The sequence below is a fragment of the Balaenoptera musculus genome, chromosome 10 (assembly GCF_009873245.2).
Source record: "Balaenoptera musculus isolate JJ_BM4_2016_0621 chromosome 10, mBalMus1.pri.v3, whole genome shotgun sequence".
NCBI classification, from domain to species: domain Eukaryota; kingdom Metazoa; phylum Chordata; class Mammalia; order Artiodactyla; family Balaenopteridae; genus Balaenoptera; species Balaenoptera musculus.
In genome coordinates, this window is record NC_045794.1 from 56,051,692 (window position 1) to 56,059,939 (window position 8,248).

The 8,248-nt window shown below is 45.4% G+C and overlaps 1 pseudogene; it reads right to left on the minus strand.

Moving 5' to 3' along the window:
* Positions 1-6,601, minus strand: part of LOC118902789 — a 126,691-nt pseudogene extending 120,090 nt beyond the window's left edge.
* Positions 6,602-8,248: the final 1,647 nt, after the last annotated feature.

Here is an 8,248-nt window from a genome sequence, read left to right on the forward strand (position 1 = left end):
AATGTTCCCCACCTTCTTACCCACCCCAAGAGGGATAGAGAGTTTGCTGTGGGTGAAAGTCAAGGATATAATTGGGCCATGGTGCAAAGGGGTGGAACTTTTGATATAATCAACAAAGGTTAAAAACTCTGCCTTGCCCCATCATTAAAAAGTCTAGGGATGGGACTTCCCTGGTGGTCCAGTGGTTAAGACTCTGCACTCCCAATGCATGGGGCCCAGGCTCGATCCCTGGTCAGGGAATTAGATCCCGCATGCCGCAACTAAAGATCTTGCATGCCACAACTAAAAATCCCGTATGCTGCAACAAAGATCCCGCACACAGCAACGAAGATCCTGCATGCCGCAACTGAGACCCAGCACAGCCAAATAAATAAATACATTTTTTAAAAAATTTTTTATTTATTTATGGCTGTGTTGGGTCTTCGTTTCTGTGCAAGGGCTTTCTCTAGTTGTGGCAAGTGGGGGCCACTCTTCATCGCGGTGCGAGGGCCTCTCACTATCGCGACCTCTCTTATTGCGGAGCACAGGCTCCAGACGCGCAGGCTCAGTAATTGTGGCTCACGGGCCTAGTTGCTCCGCGGCATGTGGGATCTTCCCAGACCAGGGCTCGAACCCGTGTCCCCTGCATTAGCAGGCAGACTCTCAACCACTGCGCCACCAGGGAAGCCCTATATATATTTTTTAAGTCTAGAAATAATAAATGCTACAGAGGGTGTGAAGAAAAGGGAACCCTCCTACACTGTTGGTGGGAATGTAAATTGGTACAGCCACTGTGGAAAACAGTATGGAGGTTCCTTAAAAAACTAAAAATAGAGCTACCATATGATCCAGCAATCCCTGGGCATGCATCCAGAGAAAATTCTAATTAGAAAAGATACATGCACAGCAATGGTCATAGCAGCACTATTTACATTTGGGAAGCAACCCAAATGTCCATCAAGAGATGAATGGATAAACAAGATGCAATACAGAAACTTCCCTCGTGGTCCAGTGGTTGAGAATCCGCCTTCCAATGCAGGGAACGTGAGTTCGATCCCTGGTCAGGGAACTAAGATCCCACACGTTATGGGGCAACTAAGCCCACGCGCCACAACTAGAGAGAAGCCCGCGCGCCACAACTAAGACCCAACGCAGCCAAATAAATAAATAAGTATTTTGCAGCAACATGGATGGACCTAAAGATTATCAAACTAAGTGAAGTAAGTCAGACAAAGACAAATATCATATGATATCACTTATATGTGAAATCTAAAATATGATATAAATGAACTTATTTACAAAACAGACTCACAGACAGAAAACAAACTTATGGTTACGAAAGGGAAAAGGGGGTGGGGGAGAGATAAATTAGGAGTTTGGGATCAGCAGAGACAAACTACTATATATATATAAACAACAAGGTTCTACTGTGTAGCACAGGGAACTATATTCAATATCTTGTAATAAACCATAATAGAAAAGGATATGGAAAACAAAACAAAAAACTCTGCCTTGCCAATGGCTGGTCTCTTGGATTTCTATCTCTTTTTATTGTTGTCTCTCTTGGATTCTCCTTCTTATCTTTGCTGCCGGTGTGGTAAAAGAGACTTGGGAGCGACCATTTGCTTGGGAGGGATGCCCATCCTGGTGAGGACCAGAGGGTGGGTGGCCAAGGTCAGCTCTGCTCCACTTCCCCTAGAGAAATGCTCTCTTTCCTTTGTTCTTTCCTTTAGGGGTGCCCTTCCGGCCTCTCCTCCTGATGGATGTGGTAATATCTAAAAGCCAGGATGCAGGGGGTAGGCCTAGTGGAAAGACACTAAACCTGCTTTTGTTCTAGGTCTTTGCCAGAGGTATAGAAGGACAGCCTTGACCCACATGTGGTTGAGCCCAGCTAACAGGGCTAAAGGGTTGGAGGTCGTAAATCTGACATTTGCATAGAAGGTCCCTTCCACATAGCTCCTTCATGATTCTCTGATTTAGCTCTCACATGGAGCAAATCCAAGATTTCTAGCACTTTATGACTTATCTTAATTCAATTAAATCCAATGAGCACTTACGAGCCTAATATGGGCAAGACTCTCTCAAAATCAGAAACAAATTTTTATTATAGCTTGTGAAGAAACGAGTTTATTTTGACATGTTTATGACAGTTATTGATGACTTGGCATTGCACGTGATGTGGTCCTCACAAAGTTGGTCCCAGTCCTTTAAAAAGTAAATGTTTAGGGCTTCCCTGATGGCGCAGTGGTTAAGAATCTGCCTGCCAATGCAGGGGACACGGGTTCAATCCCTGGTCTGGGAAGATCCCACATGCCGTGGAGCAACTAAGCCCGTGCACCACAACTACTGAGCCTGTGCTTTAGGGCCCGCAAGCCACAACTACTGAGCCCACATGCCACAGCTACTGAAGCCCATGTGCCTAGAGCCTGTGCTCTGCAACAAGGGAAGCCACCGCAATGAGAAGCCCTCGCACCGCAGATGAAGAGTAGCCCCCGCTCGCCGCAACTAGAGAAAGCCTGTGTGCAGCAACGAAGACCCAATGCAGCCAAAACAAATAAATAAATACATTTTTAAAAAGCAAACGTTTAATTTTGGAATTTGACTAAGACCACCAGAGGCAGGCAGTCTGCATCAAAACTGGCCAGCTAAGTTGAAGGGGGAGTCAAAAAGCTTTTGATTAAAACTGCTGAACAAAGTTCCCTCTCTGGCCTTCCTAGCCCTCACTCAAGGCCCTGCCTTCCTCTTCCCTGTGATTCTCAGCAACGGCCCGTGGTATGTGCACAGCGTGCTACCCATGGAGGCCACAGATCCTGTTAAGCATTTTTATTCCTATTCAGTTCAGTCTTCTCCCAGGACCTGACCCCTAACTATTTACATCGTACACTTTGAAAGTCTTGATCTATTGCCAAAACTTAAAATAATCCTCTACACTCTTAACCTTTTCACTCACTACCTCCTCTCCTTCCTGGCTGCAACTGAAAACTTGGATTTCCCTGGAGGACTCTTGTGTCTTGCAGCCCTCGCAAGTGGAGACAGCTCACCTGTGCACACATGCTCTATCTGATGGCCAGAGGTAGCTTCTCCTGGCTTTAGGCTTCTGCCACATTGCTCTTGCACACTTTTTCAAAAGCCCTCCCTTTGAAAAAATTCATATCAATCAGCTTCCCAGCTCTATTGGTTTCCTATGACTGCTGTAACAAACTACCACAAACTAAGGGGCATAAAACATCACAAATTTATTGTCTTAGCATAAACAGAGCTCCAAAATGGATTTCACCAGGCTGAATCAAGGTGTCAGCAGGTCTGCATTCCCTCTGGAGGCTCCAGGAGAGAATCTATTCCCTTGCCTTTTCCAACTTCTATTGGCTGCTTGCATTTCTTGGTTTGTGACCCCCTTCCTCCATCCTCAAAGCTGGCAACCGCATCACTCAAACCTCTGCTTCCACAGTCTTCACATCTCTTCTGCTGACCCCGGCCTCCTTTTTCTCTTTTAAGGACACTTGCAATTACACTGATCCTATCTGGATAATTCACGATGCTCTCCCCATCTCAAAATCCTTAACTTAATCACATCTGCAAAATCCCTTTTGCTATGTAAGGTAACAGATTTATACGTTCTGAGGATGAAGACATAGACATGTTATTCCCCTTCTCTCCACCCCTATAATTCCCATCCCCAGAAAGCCCAGGCATTCCCCTATTCCCCTTATATCAGCTCCTCTAATGCAGAGATCTCTGTCTTCAGCCCTCCCATCGTCCTCAATGATGTCTAGCCTTGATCTCTTGGTTCCTTGATCTCTTTGTGCCCTTCACCTTATCCCTCTAGGTTTCTTTTTTTTGGCAACCCTGGGCCTTGTCATCACTCATATTTGTACCTCCTCAAGCGCTTCAGAAATCCTACTTAGGGGCTTCCCTGGTGGCTCAGTGGTTGAGAATCTGCCTGCCAATGCAGGGGACACGGTTTCGATCCCTGGTCTGGGAAGATCCCACTTGCTGTGGAGCAACTAAGCCCGTGCGCCACAACTACTGAGCCTGTGCTCTAGAGCCCGTGAGCCACAACTACCAAAGCCCGCGTGCTACAAATACTGAAGCCGGCACGCCTAGAGCCCCTGCTCCACAACAAGAGAAGCCACCGCAATGAGAAGCCCGCGCACCGCAACGAAGAGTAGCCCCCGCTCGCCGCAACTACAGAGAGCCTGCACGCAGCAAAGAAGACCCAACACAGCCAAAAATAAATAAATAAAATAAATTTTTTTTTTAAAAAGAAAGAAATCCTACTCAGACCAAGGTCTCCACTTCTTCCCTCTAAACGTGCTCTTTGACTTCACTAAGACCTGAGTCCCCAAATTCTGATCTGTAAACAACCCACTCTCTAGTTAATCCCTTCCGTGACATGTTCTTCAGCAACTCCATTTCCTGTGCCTCTTTGGCGGCCTTTCCATCCTTCCTTAGTGACCCAGGCCCTGGCAGAATCTGACCACGAGGGTTTCAGAGTCATGTGGGAAAGAATCCTATCGTTGCACTGCCCGGTGTCCCTACAAGCTGGTCCATCCAAGATGCTCCACAGGGCTTTCTCCTGCCTCTGGTGAGCTCCCTCTCACAGGCTCCATGTTGAAAACTCCAAACACAGACTTCTCCTCAAACCTCCCACACAACCTCCACATCCCTCACCCTTGGCATGGGATGCGTTCTCAGAATCCAAAGAGAAAATAGAGGCCACACGAGTCAGAGCCTCTTGTCTTTGTTGATCCACCTAAAATGCATCTCTTCTCATCTCTTTCAGTTAGAGGGAAAGGGGTCCTTCTTCTTTCAAAGGCCAAGCCCTCTCCTGTGTGCTAAATCCCCTCTCCATCAATTTCCTCCTCTGTTAGACACACTTAGTCTTCCTCCAATCACTCTTCTTCTTCATAAACACATTCACATTTTTCTTCCCATCATCCTTCCCTTCACACTCGCCTACCCTCAAGCGACTCATCAAATCTCTCTTTCCCTACAAAGTTGGTACAGGGATAAACTGCAGGACATCACCGAGCCTGAAAAAACCTTACCCCTTCAGTATGGAATGAGGTGAACTCAGCCACCTCTAGAATGATCCAAAAGTAGGAGAGGATATAGGGTTGGGGCCTAAACCTTATACAGGATAGTAGTGGGGTTGTCCTTGCAAAAAGAACACAAAATTAGGTACAAACATACAAGGCCTTGGAAGGGACAGGTAAAAGTAATGGGTCTTGAAGCTCAAATCTTATAAGTTTCACAGCAGATCTGCCCCCGCCCAGGGGACAGTGTGGAGCCACTCCAGTAATTGAGAATGTCGCTGAGAAAGCACACATCTAGCAACTGCATTATGCTCTTTGAGAAAAGTGCTTCCCAGAGGTTAGAAAGCATATCATTGCTAGTATTCAAGATTTGGGGGGATAACAGATAATCAATTTTTTTTTCAAAGCTATGTCTTTAGCTTTACAGTTGCCTTCTATTTGTGGCAAGGGATACTGGCTTTCCATTTATGCTCATAACATAACATTTTCTTTTAAAATAAATATTCTTGGGCTTCCCTGGTGGCGCAGTGGTTGAGAATCTGCCTGCTAATGCAGGGGACACAGGTTCGAGCCCTGGTCTGAGAAAATCCCACATGCTGCGGAGCAACTAGGTCCGTGAGCCACAACTACTGAGCCTGCGCGTCTGGAGCCTGTGCTCTGCAACAAAAGAGGCCGTGAGAGTGAGGGGCCCGCGCACCACGATGAAGAGTGGCCCCCACTTGCCACAACTAGAGAAAGCCCTCGCACAGAAACGAAGACCCAACACAGCCAAAAATAAATAAAATGTTTAAAAAAATTAAAAAAAAATAAATAAAATAAAATAAATATTCTTAATTTTTAAGTAAGTTAATTTTTTGAAATTAAGCTAAAGATAGTACACACTGGAGGCACATGGATATGGCAAATATTATGAAAATAGTATGAGAATGATCATGTTTGGGAAACACTGAAGCAAAAGGAATGGGATGGTTTCTCTAAGAGAAAAATCCAGAGAAATAAAATCTGTCCATGATTCTGCTGCTGCTCAAAGGAGACAGAACCACAACCAGTAAACACGAGCACCTGTTGGTACATCCCTGGTGGAGATGGATGCACCAGGTATCACAGATTGAGGACATCTATCATATTATCTAGATGAGTCCTCTCACTCTGAGTTCACGCTTCCTGGTAACATTTTGATTATAATTAGGCTTTGCCAGCAAGCTATGGCGCTCTCATCTGTAAACTATGAACATCTGGATTTCTCAGTAGTCTATTACTCAGTACCAATTAATCAATCAACATTCGGTTTTCAAACATAAGCTCTCATGGACTTGGAGCCCTGTGTTGGCAAACTCTGCTTCTGAGCCTGCCAGACTGAGGACTGGTCAAGGTGATGTCACCTGTATACTTGTCTAGATGGCCAGCCCCCCCAGCTCCTTCCTCCAGTGTCAACTGACCTGCTGCACGGCTTTTATATCAAACTGCTGCCTCATTTGCTCCTCAGCATTTACAGTCAGCCTCTGGCCCTGCTGTTCACCTAGTCTGCCCTCAGGAAGTACATCCATGGCCTTCTTACCTGACTTGGGCTTCAATTTAGAGCGCATCTTCATTGGCCTCCCTTTGAATGCTTTTGAGCCTTCACTGTCCATCATCTAGTTTCATGGTTCACTGTCAAATTTTTTAAAAACTATTTCCTTAGAGTCACAGATGTAGAAAACAAACTTATGGTCACCAGGGGGGAAAAGTGGGGGAGGGATAAATTGGGAGACTGGGATTGACATATACACACTACTATACATAAAATAGATAACTAATAAGGCCCTACTGTATAGCACAGGGAACTCTACTCAATACTCTGCAATGACCTATATGGGAAAAGAATCTAAAATGAGTGGATATATGTATATGTGTAACAGATTCATTTTGCTATGCACCTGAAACTAATACAATATTGTAAACCAACTATACTCCAATAAAAATTTTTTTAAATAAAATAAATTAAAAAAATAAAAACTATTTCCCGCCCAGACCCCACTTTTGCTTGCCCCTTAAACGTGGATATCTCCAAGGCAATGAGCAGGGGACTGGGGTCAGACCACTTGAGCCACTTGAGTTCTAATCTACTTATCAATTATGTGAATTTAAGCAAATCACTCTAAATCTCTCTAAACTCAGATTATTCATCTGAAAAACAATAATAACAATAGTATCTTCTAAATAAAATTTGCTGTCAGCTTTTTTTTTTTTTTCTTTTGGTTGCACCAGTTGGCTGGTGGGATCTTAGTTCCCCAACCAGGGATTGAACCCAGGCCCATGGCAGTGAAAGCACCGAGTCCTAATACTGGACCACCAGGGAACTCCCTGCTGTCAGCTTCAAATGAGATAATCCATGTAAAGTGTAGTGCTTGGTGTGTGAAGAACACTCAGGAAGTGATAGACACCTTTTTCTCAGCCACGTCCATGGCTTCCAGCCTTGAGCTTTCTCCCAAGCACCAAACTGATATTTTAACTGCCTGCTAAGTTCTTTTCCATTCTAATTTATCTTCCACAATGCTATAGAGTTTTATCTTTCTTTTAAAAATAATCTATGTCGGGCTTCCCTGGTGGCACAGTGGTTGAGAATCTGCCTGCCAATGCAGGGGACACGGGTTCGAGCCCTGGTCTGCGAACATCCCACATGCCGCGGAGCAACTGGGCCCGTTAGCCACAATTACTGAGCCTGCGCGTCTGGAGCCTGTGCTCCGCAACAAGAGAGGCCGCGACAGTGAGAGGCCCGTGCACCGCGATGAAGAGTGGCCCCTGCTCGCCGCATCTAGAGAAAGCCCTCGCACAGAAACGAAGACCCAACACAGCCAAAAATAAATAAATGAATTTATTTAAAAAATAATAATAATAATCTATGTCATCACTTGTCCAGTTATCATGTGATCAACTCCAGGCCTTTCACATCCTGGCTACAGCTCACCTCCTCACTCCCCTGCCACCACAGGGAGGGACATCGTACCTCCTGCACTGAGGCTGCGATAAATGCTTTGCTCTCTCTCAAGTGTCCTGCACTCATCTGAGCCTTCTGTTCCCTTGGCCTACACACTCTCCTGGCAAACTCCTACCCAGCTTCAGGACTCAGCTCAAACTTCCCTTCAGCTGTGACATCTCCTCTGGATGAGAACACTATCAATTTCTTATGACAGTGCTGATCATATTGTACTGACACTATCTGTGTCTGTCTCCTTCACTTGACTGTGAGCCCC